Consider the following 15,000-nt stretch of genomic DNA (forward strand, 5'->3'; position numbering starts at 1 on the left):
TGTTTCGTTGTAGGTTTGCATTTTTTTGTTAATCGTGTTATTATTGTTATTATTGTTGAAAGAGTTCGTAGAGAATATCATTAGTCCGTGTACCCGAACACCGGGGGTTGAAACTCTACGGTGTTTGCTCTCCATGTTTAGGCGTAATCATACCCCTTTGAGTTAATACTTTCATAAATTTAAGCTTTATGGATATATTTCCCTCACAAAAAAGTTGCTTTGTTAAGGAACCAGTTGTAGAACTAAATAAAATAGGCAAGATAAACATATATACTTTACAAATTGCAGTATAAACACTTTTTTCATGTATAAAAAGAAGTCGAGAGGTTTTGCGTCAATGTTCTATGCTCTAATTCCTGCTCTCGATATGAAGGGAAGTTCAGACACAAAGAAACAGCTTCTAGTTAGCGTCTTGTGCTCATTTTCAACACTCTTTTATTTCTTGGGTTAGTTTTTTTCATTCACTGTGACCACTTTCATGTGCACACGGCCATTCTACGCACATGATCACCGTGCACGCGCGCGCCCATGTCTGTATGTGCACATTGCCTGCACCCGCACATGAATCTCTCTATATTACCTGATGGATTCGATTATTTACACATGTGTGCATCTCCAATCACGCTCATAGTTATATACGTACATACACAATTTATCATTTTCGCCAAACATGATTATACAGACGAATACACACATTGTGCGTCCTTACAGATGTTCATATGCGCCTTAGTGCACATGCTCGTCTAAAAATAGTTTTTTTTTTTTTATTAATGATACACTTCTCGTCACTTCTTTGCACTCGGTTAGAAAGTAAATTAGAGAATTCGTAGCATATTATGTGACGCATTGGCATGACAGTAGAATGTAGTATTGTTTTGTTTTGTTTTTGTAAACGTAAAAAAAAAGGTATCAGGAATTGCATTTTGAAAATTAGTTATTGTTAGTGATGATAAAAAATCTTAGATGTATTTATTTAGATTGATGTAGATATATTTGCTTATTTATGTTTGCTGAAATTCAGAAAAGGAGTTAATAGTATAATCTCAAAGAGAAATCCTGATATGCAAAGGATAACAGATAATTTGATGAATAGAATCAAACATAGGATAACGAACACTAAAAGAATAATCAAAGATATCTTAGAAATTAAGAAAAAAAATATATAAAGATATAAATAAATAAATAAAATGGAAATAAGATCAAATAAAATAAAATAAATAAGATAAAATCGATAAAACAAAAGAGAAATAAACCAAAAAAAAAATCTAATAATTCTATTTTATCTCTCTTTCCAGGTGAGTGTTAGTATTCCCGGATTTGTTGCAACTTCCAGCTGCTTTAAGGTAATTCGTTTCTTTAGACGAGTCTAGCCTAAAAAAACGTTTTCTTTCTTTCTCAATACTCCAGTTCCCACGGGAGTCTAGTTTGTGTGTGTGTGTGTGTGTGTGTGTGTGTGTGTGTGTGTGTGTGTGTGTGTGTGTGTGTGTGTGTGTGTGTGTGTGTGTGTGTGTGTGTGTTTAGCATTCTTATACCTTTTCAAATATTTAGCTATAAGGTGAAGGATTATTAAAAGAAATGATGGCTATTCATATTTGCCTTTTACACATTCCTCAATTTCTCCATTATGCGCGATCCGTATCTAACTTACCCTGCGAATGTCAGAGTCCCCGAGCTGAGGAAGTGACCAGATTTCCGAGCTTTTGATAAAGTCATATCAAATTGCACTTTTCGTACGGGAGTCTAACTTACCTATCCCTCCGTCTCCCCCCTCCCCCCCTTCTCCCTACTGGCCCCAACCTTCCTACCCCCTCCCCTACCCCTTGTGCCCTCTCTCTGTCCTTACCCCTTGCTTATTCTCCCCTCCTCTTCCTCTCCTCTTCCCCTTCTCTTCCCCTTCCCCTTCACTTCCCCTCCTCCCCTAACACCTCCTCCCCTCCCCCCACCCCCCATGGCCCCTGGAAGGAGATGCCAACGACGGTTTTCGAGCCGAAATTAATCACCGCACCCAGAGAAGAAGGAGAGAGAGAGAAAAAAAAAGAATAAGAGCAGCGGCGTTTCATCTTTAAAAGGACATGACAAATACGATATGAAATGTTTCGCTCCAGGACTCGCCAACCTTTGATGATCAATTAACGCTAACAGTCCAACAAGCCATGACTCGGTCGTTTCTTACTGCCAGAGCCGCGCTTGGAGCCTCTGCTTTGAAGTCATTACAGCTATTAATGTGTATCCGGAAAACTCTTTTGTATTTTACGCCTCTTCCCTCGCGTCGCTCTTGCTCTTTCCCTTTCTCTCTCTCTCTCTCTCTCTCTCTCTTACTTTCTCTTTCTCTTTTTCCTTTTTTTTTTTTGTCTACCTTTCTCTCTTGTTGTTTTTTTTAATCATTATCTTTATTCCTCCTTCCGTCTATCTCCTCGTCCGTGCTTGGCTCCTGTTTTGTCGCGTTCCTGCGTGTCTTTCCGGCGCGTGTTTGTCTCCCGGTTTTCGCTGGCTGCAGAGGCCGTTCCCCAACGTTCCACTTAATTGTTTTCGACCAAGGACTCTCTGCACGGCGACATTTTCTTTTGGGGAATATCCCGCGAACGGCCGCTGATTCCTGGGCGATTCCAAAAGGATTCCCGAATGATTCCAGCTGCGAGTCGCCCATTGTTCGCCGAAGGGAGGCCAGGTGTTGCGGCGCCGCGCTTCGGGAATTTCAACTCGGAGCTTCGAAGCCGAGAACAAAGGAATCATAAATTCGGTCGCGTTTCGATGGACAGTCGAGTTGTGTGTGTCTTTCCACTGGAAGAAAGTGAAGCCTCTCTTCTCCTGATTCTTCTTCTCTTTTCTTCTTTTTCTTCTTCTTCTTTTCTTCTTCTCCTTCTTCTTCTTTTCTTCTTCTCCTTCTTCCTCGGTTTTTTCATATTTTTCTTTTCTCTTTTCGAGCTTGCAATAAAGATTCTTTTCTTGACTCACGAGATTCTGACGCGCAAAAAAATGATCTTTTAATTTGCTTAAAATGCATAAAATACTTAAAATACACAAAATGCAGAATGGAAGATTGATTACAAATTGAGTATTCTGGAATCAGTGTGTGGTTGATACCCATTCGCCTTCGACTGAAGAATTACGATAAAGACATCCTTTAATGGCTCCGACACCCGCACAAACACGGCCGCGGCCTCCCGAGCGGGCGGGCGGGCGGGCGTCGGCGGGGCCACACACCTGACCTCATGCACGCGGGCTCCGTGCATCATGCGGCGTCCCCGCATGACCGTGACAGCGCTGCATGTCGGCCGTCAGAGCCCTCCGTTTTAATGGCCCGGGCGCCCAGGTTTTATTGGGTCTCGCCGGCGATAATTTCGAGGAGATCCTTTGTGCAGGCCTCGAGGACGCCTCCCGAGGGCGCCGTCGGGACGAGCGAGGGGGGGGGAGGGGAGGACGCGCCGCCTCGCCGTCGTGCGCGCGGGGAGCTGTTCCGTGTGTCCGCGTGCGCGCATCCATTACGCTGCGCCGTTGTTCGCCGACACGCCGAATCCGGACAACACTTCATTATAGCGCTCATTAAAGAGTTTCGGGTAAGGAGACAGTGGAGGCCCGGGGGGGGGAGAAACGGGCTTTCTGTGTCTATTTATCTGTCAATTCATCTCTCTCTCTCTCTCTCTCTCTCTCTCTCTCTCTCTCTCTCTCTCTCTCTCTCTCTCTCTCTCTCTCTCTCTCTCTCTCTCTCTCTTCCTCTTCCTCTTCCTCTTCCTCTTCTGTTTTATCAATTGCAGGTTAATGACGTGCACGCGGCAGGTGTATGCGCCAGGGCTTGCCGTCAGTGCTCGTCCGTGGGCATCCTTCGCGAGGAAAAACAGGCCTTAGGGGAGAGGGAGATAAGGATCAAGTTTCCGTCGGCCGTTTGCGGTTTTCACGCTCTGCCGGTGATTTTAATGGGTCGTTCCCTGGGATTTTAAGGCGCTTACAGAACAAATTTAATGAAGTCATGAAATCAAGAGCTTGGGATTTTTCCCCCTTTCTCTCTCTCTCTCTCTCTCTCTATCTATCTATCTATCTATCTATCCCTTCCTCCCTCCCTCCCTCCCCTCTCTCTCTTCCTTTCCTCCCTCACACCCACCTTCACTTTACTCTCTTTACCTCACTTTTTCTATTTCTATTTCTTATCGTTCTCCCCCCATCCCCTCCCCCGTCCCCCCCCCCGTCCCCCCTCACATGTGGCCCTCGCTGTCACATAAAACACCGGATAAATACTTCACTGCCAACCCGCCCACACAAAAACCGAGCTCTCCAAATTGAGTTACGGGCGCGGCCTTCGAATAAATCGGCGACCGACCTCCTTGCCGCCCGCGAGCAGCGACGCCGGAGGAGTAGGCGGCGGACGGACGCAAACGTAGGCAAACGAAGGAGAGAGAGAGAGGGGGGGGGGAGGGGGAGGAGAGAGAGAGAGAGAGAGAGAGAGAGAGGGGGAGGGAGACAGAGAGAGAGAGGGGTGGGAGGGAGACAGAGAGACAGAGAGAAAGAGAGAGGGGGGGGAGGGAGACAGAGAGAAAGAGAGAGGAGAGAGAGAGAGAGAGAGAGAAGAAAAAAAGAACATGATTTAAGGTGTCGCCCATTGAAACAGATCTTAAAAGACAACGTGGGCGTGAGGGCGGACACGTGGGCGTGCGTGTAAAAGAGCGGGTGTGATCGCATGAATTTATTATTAAAAGCGCAATAGAAACTATTCGTGTCTGTGCGTATCTCCCCTTCCCTTACCTCCCCCCCTCCTCCCCATCCTGTATCTTTTCTCTTCCCTCTTATCATACCTCCTCCTCCTCTTCTCCTCTCTCTATTTCTCTTTCCTTCGTTTCTCCTCACTATCTCTCCTTTTCCATCCTCCTCATCATCATCTTCCTCTTATCTCCTTTTCTCCCCTTTCCTTTTCCCCTCACTATCCCTTCCCCGTCTTTTCTATCTCTTCTCCTTTTCTCTCACTTTCTTCCCCTTCTTTCTCCTCGCTATCTCTCCTTCCCCTTCCTCCTCTTCATCACCTCCCTCTCACCGCCTTCTCTTCCCTCTCCCCTTTACCTCCCTCTTTCCCTTCCTCTCTCTCCTTCCCCCTCACCATCCCCTCCTCCCCTCCCTCCTCTTCTCCCCTCTCCCCTTCTCCCTCTCCCTTTCCCCTCCCTCTCTCCCCCTCTCCCCCTCCTTCCGCGTTGACTGGCTGGGTAATGGATGGTCGGATGGCACTCGGCGAGGCACTAAACGACACATCTGAACAGCACATGGCACTCCCTCGGGCGTGTCGAAGCTCAGGACTGATTACCGTGCCCAGGGACAGTGCCAGGGGAGGGGGATCGAGTGCCCTTGGGGGGGGGGGGGTAAGGATGAGGTGGAGAGGAGGACGGGGGTAGGGGGTAAGGGGGTAGAGGAAGATCGAGTAGGTCTTGAGGCGTTAGTAGTTAGCTGTGTGCATTTTTGCGTGTGTGTGTGTGTGCGGATTTGCACAGATGCACACTTGATGTATCATGTGTGTGTGTTTGTGTGTGCATATATTTATAGGCATGTTAAGATAAATAGCTTTGCATTTATATGTTCCGCGTATTCATTTTAGAGGAGCTTTCGTTCTCCTGTTGCTTCTCGGGATAAATGCAATGGAAGGAAAAGATGTAGAGCAAGGCGTTTATGTTCTTTTACTGATGAGTTCATTCATCGATTCACTGACTCGTGTGTTGGTCTCTGTTTATTCATCTGCAAGTTCACATGTATCTTGAGTATGAGTCTCCCTCCTCCCCCTTGGCGCGGCACCCGACCCGCCCTCGCCGCCACCAGCGACCCATGACGTGTTCTGCGGCCGCCCGTGTCGAGGGCTGCGGGCGGCATCTGTGTCGGCACCTCACACGCCCGCCCGCCCGTGACCGCCCACACCCGCACTCGATAACCGCGTCACTCCGGGGTTCTCTACACGCCCATGTGGTGGAAAATGGGTTGCTGGGCGGGTGGGTGGGCCGGAAAGTGGGCGGTGAAGTGGGTGGGTGGAGGGGGAGGAGGGGGAAGGGGAAGGGGAAGGGGAAAAGGGGGGAGGTAAAAGAGGGGGGAAGGTGTCCTTTCGGATGGCGTAAGGAAGTTAATGAGACAAACACACGAAAGATATTTTTCCCTCCTTGTGTTTCTCTCGTTTTTTTATCTCTCTCTCTCTCTCTCTCTCTCTCTCTCTCTCTCTCTCTCTCTCTCTCTCTCTCTCTCTCTCTCTCTCTCTCTCTCTCTCTCTCTCTCTCTCTCTCTCTCTCTCTCTCTCTCTCGTCTGAGGAAACATGAAACCAAGAAAAAAACGCGGTTTAATAGAAATGATAATTATCTCTATCATTATCTTGTTGTTACTCCCGTTCTGATGTTTTTGGCTAATCTTCGCTTTTTGTCTGTTTGTTTTTTATTGCTAGCTCTGAAGATGACAATGATTAGGTTGTGTGTAGAAGTAATGTCATGAAATTAGATAAAATGCAACACGCTGCCGTACATATTGCACACACACACACACACACACACACACACACACACACACACACACACACACACACACACACACACACACACACACACACACACGACGCACATGCTAAATCTGTCACGAGATAAACATTAAAAAGAAACCAAATCCGTCCACATCGAAAAATTCCCAAGTCTTGTCAACTTACTTTTCGTGTAAACCCCACTCCCCCCCCCCCCCAAAAAAAAAAAAATCACCCCACTCTCTCTCTCTCTCTCTCTCTCTCTCTCTCTCTCTCTCTCTCTCTCTCTCCTCTCTCCCTCTCTCTCTCCCTCTCTCTCTCTCCCTCTCTCTCTCTCTCTCTCTCTCCTCTCTCTCCTCTCTCTCTCTCCCTCCTCTCTCCTCTCCCTCTCTCCCTCTCCTCTCTCTCCCCCTCTCTCTCCTCCCTCTCTCTCTCTCTCACTCTCACTCTCTCTCTCTCTCTCCTCTCTCTCCCCCCCCCCCCCTCTTCTCTCTCTCCCTCCAATTTTTCAACTCGCTTTCCGCCGCATATGTGTATGTTCAAGAGCTCTCTAATTAAGGGCACTAATTCGACCCTCTCAGTTGCAGAAAAACAACAACCCCTTCGAGCCCCCCCCCCCCCTCCCCCTCCCTCTCCCCCTCTTAAGACAGACCCGAGCCAAGGAAATTAAAAAAGAATAAGCGAGAGAGAGAGAGAGAGAGAGAGAGAGAGAGAGAGAGAGAGAAGAGAGAGAGAGAGAGAAAGAGAGACGACTGACAGGCAGAGACAGAAACAGAGATAAAGCGATAAAAAGGAGAGAATTAGAGAGAAAGCGACAGAAAAAAGGGGAGGAGAAGAAGAAGAGAGAGAGAGTGGTTACTGACTTCTTGTCGGGGACTTAAATTCGAGTTTGACTAATCGCTTCCCTGAAGGAGGTTCGTCCCTTCCATTTATAAAGGCTCGACAAGGAGGCTGCGAGGGGAGAGACGGAGGGGGAGGAGGGGGGAGGGAGAGGAGGGAAGGGGAGGAGAGAGAGAGAGAGGAAGGAAGGGGAGGGGAGAGAGAGAGAGGAGGGAAGGGTAGGGATGAGAGATTGGAGGGAAGGGGAGAGGAGAGAGAGAGAGGAGGGAAGGGTAGGGGAGAGGAACAGAAAGAAAGGCACAGATGGCAAAGGAGGAGATACATTGAAAGGAGGGCACAGGAAAGAAGGGAGGGAGAGAAGGCCCAAGTGAAGGGGGAGGGAAGGAAATCTCATACGGGAGGGCAAGGGAGGGAAGGACGAGGAAGGGAGAGCTCAGGTGAAGGGCAAGAGAGGGAAGGGGAAAGGGGAGCGTCGGGGGCAATCCGCTTCCCCAGCCAACACGCGGACTCACCTGCGCGCACCTGACTAATGATCGTCGCGAGTCCTTCGCCGCGGAACGACTTCGTCTCTTCTTGTTAGACGTAATGATCGAGCTGCTTCTTGGGCCCTCCCCCCTCCTCGACCTTCTCTTCCTCCTCCTCCTCCTCCTCTGCCTCCTCCCTCTCTTCCTCTTCTTCCCTTCCATTCTCTTCCTCCCTCTTCAACTCTCATCTTCTTCCTCGTCTTCCACATCATCATCCCCTTCCCCTTCTACCACCTCTTCCTCCTTCCTCGTCCTTCGTCGAGGAGGAGAAGGAAGCCGGTCAGGGCATGGGGCGGCGTTATCTTGTTATCGTGAGAGAATTTGCGTTCGCCAAAGAGACAGAGGTGTCGCGTTTCGGGGCAAGATAGGGCGAGGCGATAGCGTCGTCCTGCCGTCCCGTGTCAGTCTTTGGTGTCGCTGTTGTCGTCGTTTGTTGTTAATGTTGTTGTTATTTACTTTTGGCATGCGTCGCGACAAACAATCCCGCGCGGGCTGCATGTCTCTGGGATTTATTTCCGATTCGGAAGGGAGAGCGAGGCGACGGTGCTCTAGCGTCCCCCGGCTCCTCGCGCGCCGCCTTCTGCACTCGTCCTTGTCCTCCGCTTCGCCAGTTCGTTTCACACAGACTCCCCTCGTTCCCCTCGCTTGCTCTTCCCCTCGGCCTCTCTCTCTCTCTCTCGCTCTCTCTCTCTCTCTCTCTCGCTCTCTCTCGCTCTCTCTCGCTCTCTCTCGCTCTCTCTCTCTCTCTCGCTCTCTCTCGCTCTCTCTCTCTCTCTCTCTCTCTCTCTCTCTCTCTCTCTCTCTCTCTCTCTCTCTCTCTCTCTCTCTCTCTCTCTCTCTCTCTCTCCTCTCTCCTCTCAACCTTAACCGTACGTGCCAGGCTCTCACCCCTCCTCCTCCTCCTCCTCCTCCTCCTCCTCTCCCTCCCCGTCCTGCTCTCTCCCCGCCCGGCAAGGCACCCCTCCTGTCCCCTCTCCCTCTCTCCCCTCGCCCCCTCCCCTCGCCGCCACCAATCTCCCGCACCAACTCAGGTTGTGGATCGCCGGCCATGCGTTTGGCTGCCCTCGGCGACACCCGCACACAAAATATCATGAAAATTCGCCTCCGCTACAAGGTCCAGCACACGAAAGGGTTCTCCCTCTCTCCCTCCCTCCCTTCCTCCGTCTCTCTCTTCCCCTCTTCCCCCTTCCCCCCTTCCTCCCTTCCCCTGCCCCTAGCCCTCGCCACCAGCAGGAGCTCGGCGCCCCTCCCGATTCCCCTAGTCTGCGGCGGTTGCTTGGCTCGTGCACAACATCGGCGGCGAGAACGGTGTCCTCGGGGAGAGAAAGGGAGAGAGAGAGAAAGAGAGAGAGGGCGAGGAGAGATGAAGGAGAAAGAGGGGAGACACGGAGAAAGAGAAGTTTTCAGAACTCTTCTCTTTCCTCCTCCTCCTCTTCCTCCCCTTTCTCCTCTTCTTCGCCTTTCTCTTCACTTTCTTCCTTTTGAATCTCCTCCCCTCGCCTTCCTCGAGAGTAGCTCCGGGAGAACCCGCTTGTGTCGACCTCGCGATTCTACAGGAAGTCAGCGATTCGGATAATCCCCCCTTTGCAACCCCATGTAAACAAGAAAAGAAAACAATCAAACAATCCTCAACGAATCGCGAGTGAATACACTAACCAACAAACAGTGGCCGATCGAAGGAACAGTGCGAAATCCAGCAGTGAAAAGGGGAGGAGAAGGCGCTCGCGAGCTCCTCCGTCTTGCCGCCGCTATCTCTCGGCGATGACGACAACGGGGCAGCTGATCGATAAGAACTGCCACGGGTATGCGAGTGTAGCGTCGCGGGGAGATAGATGCAGACGCGGAGAATAGGGGAGTAGGAGAAGGAGAGAGAGAGAGAGAGAGAGAGAGAGAGAGAGAGAGAGAGAGAGAGAGAGAGAGAGAGAGAGAGAATTGGATCTGTTCCGTATCGGTTTCTTGGGTATTGTATAGCTCGTTCCCACGCGCTGTTACCCGATTACCTGGGATTCGGCGCAGAGGAGCGGCCCGCTTGCCACAGCTCAGGTAACCCGATACCCGCTAGCCCTCGTCCGGCTCACCTGTCCACTCAACGCGGGTCGCGAAATCAACCTCTTTTTTCTTTTTTTTCTTTTCTCCCTTTCTCCTTTTTTTTCTTTTTGTGGACGAGGTTCATTACTGGAAAGTGATCGGCTGCGTCTCATCCGGGCTGATCCAAAAACCCTCCTGAAAATTCCTTTTGTGTGTTTTTTTTTGTGTGTTTGTTTGTTTTCTCATGTGTGGATCTCTCTGCGTATTTTTTTCTCTCTTGCTTTGTTTTTGGTTTATGTATACCTATCTTTTCGTCTCCCTGTTTATCTATATTTGTAAATATATGCGTATGGTGTGTTCGTACATGTGCCTATGTGTATTTATATATATAGAAAATATCACCTATATCTTTCCTATCGAGCACTCCATCGATTTCTCTTTCTTGTTCTCCCAATCATGTGCCCCCCTCCCCCCCCCTCTCCCGGCCCTGCATCTGAAGCCAACTGTTGCAAGCAAGTCCCCAGCAAGCACGCAAGCAGGGCCGACCTTCACACACATCCGCACACGCATCGACGACAACAGCAGCGGCGGCCGAGGCAATCCGATCACGTGACCGCAAGCAGCCACGCCTCCGAGTGGACGCAATAGAGCAAGCACATCATAGTTTCCCACTCGTGGTGTTCGCGGCCTGAGAACCAGAACGGGTTTGGCGGGTTCGAGGACGCTCTTACGCGCCCCTCGAGTGGAAGGCCGCGAGGAGGACCTGTCCCTCCCGCCGCGCTCTCCCTTACTCCTACGCCACGCTCCCGCGCGAGTAGGTCGTCCCCGGGGCTCAGCCTCATACTACTACTACAACCCCTCATACTACGACCCTCGCCTGCTACTTTTACCTCCTCCTCCTCCTTCTCACTTCCTTTCCCCCTTGTTTCTCTTCCTCTACATCCTCTTCCTGCTACTCTTTCGGATGCAATTATCCAGGATCCCTTATCCTCTCCGTCCTCATCCTTATCCCGATCCTCGTACGACAAAAAGTGTGTTTTTGTTTTGTTTTTCTGCGTGTGTGTTTGTTTCGAGTGACGGTGCCGCGGCGAGAGCTCTTTAATTCCCGAAGTGCCACGTGGACTACGATTTCTCTTCGAGGAATGGAACAATAGAACAATGAAAAACGGAATAAAGAGGGGGATATATTAAAGAACATTGATAAATGAGTGTAAAGACGCCCTCTCCCCCCCCCCACTCTCCTCTCCTCTTCTCTCCAATCGGAAAATTAAGACGTGTGATGCTCACGTGACTATTAACCAGATCTCAAAATTGTGAAGCGCAGGATAAAGAGGAAGGGATACATAAAGACTTAAATTGTATAATCCGCGACCCTTAAGTAGCAAAGGACCTAATTCCCTCCTTATAATAATATTGGGGATTCATGTCTTACGGCTGAGCGGGGGGGATAATCTGGGGTGACCTCCCCCCCCTCCCCGAGTGCCTCTCCCGCCGCGGTCGGACAGCGAGAGAGCGACGAAGAAAACTGGAATTGCTGCAGATTACCAGGTCAAACTATACAAAAAAAATAGATCGTTTGTTGGTACGAATATTGGTGTTAGTTACTGTTTCAAGAAGGACAAGTGAAGATTTATCAGAACACAAAAAAAGAAAAAAGAAAAAGAAGTTCGATAGCATCAAGGCTAATTAAGGCGTTTCATTAGTTTTACGCAATTATTAGGTGCAAAGTGAATAAACCCATTAACTGTTTAAAACGAGCTAGCCGATAATGCGCTAATCCTTAAATGTGTGACCTGGCGTGACCTTCGTTCATCCTATTGACCCCACGGAGGGAGAGCAACATAATCTCACACCCACGTTGCGACGCCCGATTTTAAGTGGGCGGCGGGGGGGGGGGTCATCTCTCCACCGCCCAATTAAACGATTACGGATTAAGTTCCTTTGCTCAAGAATTGGGCTGGGTTTTTGGGGAGGATTTCCAGTGTTGTTTTTTTAATGAATGATATGTTACATTTTTTTTTTTCTTTTTCTTTCTTTTTTTATTATCATGTTTGACACCATAAGTGTTTAATTTTATGTTTAAGAGTTTTATTTTCCAAGGAGAAATGGGTTTGTGTTGATAATACGCCGGATGAGTTTGCTCTGCACACGCGCTCCCTGCTTGGACGCCCACATATGATCGCTTCTCCGTAAACCGCTTAAGCAGCCAGCTGGAGCAAGGCAAGAGTTGACAGCTAAATTGGTCTCATTAAAGTCCCGATCACCTGCCCTAACCAGCGCTTCCTGAGCCCCGTCCGCCCGCCCTCTTCCTCTCCCCTTCTCCTCGCCGCCTCCGCCCCTCGTCCCTCCCCCTCCCCGCCCTCGCTGACCTCACATTCCCCTCCGTCGCCTGACCTTGACAGAGACATCCCCTCTCCCCCTCCCCCTCCCCTGCCTCCCCCTTTAGTGACCTGCCCTTTGTTGTGTCCGACGTCGGTTGACTTCATCGAAGTTTTTGTTTTCCCGAGCGTTTGTCCTGTATTGTTGAGAGCCTCGGTGGCCGCCACTGACCCCTTCCCCCTTCCCCTTCCCCCTTGCCCCCTGCCCTACTGCTGCTTCCCCTGCCTACCGCCCCTGGACCCTCTACGTCCACCCGCCTCCCTCTCGGTCCCTCTCGCTCCCCTCCCTCCGTCCTAGGCAAGCTCGCTTCATATAGAGATGTAGGGGAGGGCGAAGGGGCAGGCGCCTTTTGTGCCTCGGCCCAAAAGCCTCTTTTTGGGAAAGAGGAAAATAAACAGAAAACGGCTCTCTCTTTCTCCTTCCTCCGTGGAAGTCGATCTGTGTAAAGGTGGGTTTAACGTGGCTTTTGTGGCTGGAGTGGGAGGAGAAGGGAGGGAATGGGGGGAGAGGGGGTCATTGAAGGGTCAATCAAGGTCCTAATTACAACCAGAAGCCACGTGCCTACCCACCCTTGTGCGCCTCATGTGACCTCGTTTCGGCCAGCGGTTTGAAATGTGACCTGGCGCGACCGCCGTACATGACGCTTTCAATTGACCAGGTGATGGATCGGGAGCAACGTGGCGCATGCGCATTCACAAAGGGTCAAAGGGAGACGGAAAGAGATTAGAGAGAGGAAGTGAATGGGGGGAGGAGAGAAAATAGAATAGGGAGAGAATGAAACAGGGGGGAGAGGAGGAGGAAAAAGAGTCATCACACACTGCCTTTTATCTTCGTCCGATTCCGTGAATAGTAAGCGAGCTAACGGTCTTCCAGGCGGCCGTCACCGGATATCGCCGAGTCTGAGTCTCCGCTGGTGTTCAAAGTCGATGCGCGGTAGATAAAGCTCCTTAAGGCCTTTTCCTTCGCGGCGAATGGACCTCTCCAAGGTGCCCTGACACGCGCCGGGACAAAGGCCGTGCGCGCCCTCGAGAGCGCCCCCGCGTTCAATGTGCCGAATGTTCATGCTTGTTACCCTTGGAGTCGCCGGATCTGAACCGAGGAAAGGGTGAGGCAAGAGAGAGAAGGAGAACGAGGGAGAAGACGACGAAGAGAAGGGAAGACCTGGACGCGAGAGGGCGAGCGAGTGAAGGAGGAGCAGGAGGAAGACGTCGCCCTCGAGATGTTCTTCGGAGACTCGCCCGGCGCCGCCCTCGGCCTCGCCGGCTTCCCGCTGCTCTCGCACCTCTCGCTGCCCGCGCTCCTCGGCAGGCACGCCGCCATCAGGCTCAGAGGTAAAGCCAGCCTCCGCACTTTCGTCTTGCACACACACACACACACACACACACACACACACACACACACACACACACACACACACACACACACACACACCGCACATGCACGCGAACACGGGGCAGGGATCCCCGAGTGCATAATAATCTCTTCGGGAACAAAGTCCGTCCAGTTCCATCTCGGGGCTCTGGCGCGGGCGAGGCCCCTGGCCAATGGGCTCCGTTTGAGGCCGCACTTTATGCACGCGGCGGCCGTTGGGCGTCGTTGCGGCTGCGGCAATGGCGATAGGCATACGAGATAGACCTTGCGGTGCCTCTCGACGGCCGCGTTGCAAGGCCGGGATTACAGCGTACTTGCAAGGGGTTTTCTCCCGGGATTCCTCCGCCGTGTTCTTCCTCTTTATCGCCTTCCTGCTTTATTCCTCCGAGTCATCTATTTTGCCTTAAATCCGCTAACATGACTGCGGACAATCTGAAGGAGTCATTACGCCTCGTTTTTCTCCTCGATACGATCTCGTGATGGCCTTATGTGTGACGAAACGGAGTACGTTTCCTCGGGCTTTTTCTCTCTCCTGTTTTTCTTTCCCCCTTTCTTCTCGCTTTTATTTGTGTTCTTCTCTTTCTTGATCTTCTTTTCCTCTTCTCTTACTTATTCAATCTTACTTCAATCGAACTCATGCGTTCTTGATTTTTTTCTCCCAATTTTCTTTCCATTTTCTCATTTTACTCTTCTCTCTCTCTCTCTCTCTCTCTCTCTCTCTCTCTCTCTCTCTCTCTCTCTCTCTCTCTCTCTCTCTCATCTTATTTTCTTACCCTTTTCTCATTTCACTCTCGTTTTTTCTCTCTCTCTCCTAATTTCTTTCCCTTTTCTCACCTTAACCTTGTTTTCCTCTTCTTTTTCTTCTTCTTCTTTCTCATTCCCCTCGTTCGCCGGCGGCAGGAAGGGGCGGTCCAACACGTTTTCCGTAATCGTCAAGTGCTGTGTGTGTCTCCGCGCGAGGTAATGACAGCGAGACGAGTTCGATCGATGAGTTACAAATCGAAGCTAATAGCTGATGATCAGGAGCTTGTTTGCAATGGAGTGCCTCCTACGCGCTGCTAAATGGCGCTCTTTCGGTTTATTTTTTTTATTTGTCCTTTTCATTATCTTTTGTTTGTTTTCGTAATTGAGAGTATTTTTTTTTTTCTCGCTTGCTAGCCTTCTGTTCCTCTCTCTCTCTCTCTCTCTCTCTCTCTCTCTCTCTCTCTCTCTCTCTCTCTCTCTCTCTCTCTCTCTCTCTCTCTCTCTCTCTCTCTCTCTCTCTCTCTCTCTCTTTCCCCGTGTGTTCGTGCGTGCGTGTGCGTCGCCTCGCAACAGCTACAAAGAAGCTTAAAGAGCAGCCCGGACTTCAAAGCCTCGCGAGCCCTTCCTTCTCCCGGAGCAAATGG

The 15,000-nt window shown here is 50.4% G+C and overlaps 1 protein-coding gene across 7 annotated transcripts in view; it reads left to right on the plus strand.

Annotated features, from left to right (window-relative positions):
- Positions 1 to 15,000, plus strand: part of LOC119568389 (paired box protein Pax-5-like) — a 211,538-nt gene that overhangs the window by 94,989 nt on the left and 101,549 nt on the right. The window lies entirely within an intron of this gene.

This window comes from Penaeus monodon, chromosome 43 (genome assembly GCF_015228065.2).
Source record: "Penaeus monodon isolate SGIC_2016 chromosome 43, NSTDA_Pmon_1, whole genome shotgun sequence".
Classification (NCBI taxonomy): domain Eukaryota; kingdom Metazoa; phylum Arthropoda; class Malacostraca; order Decapoda; family Penaeidae; genus Penaeus; species Penaeus monodon.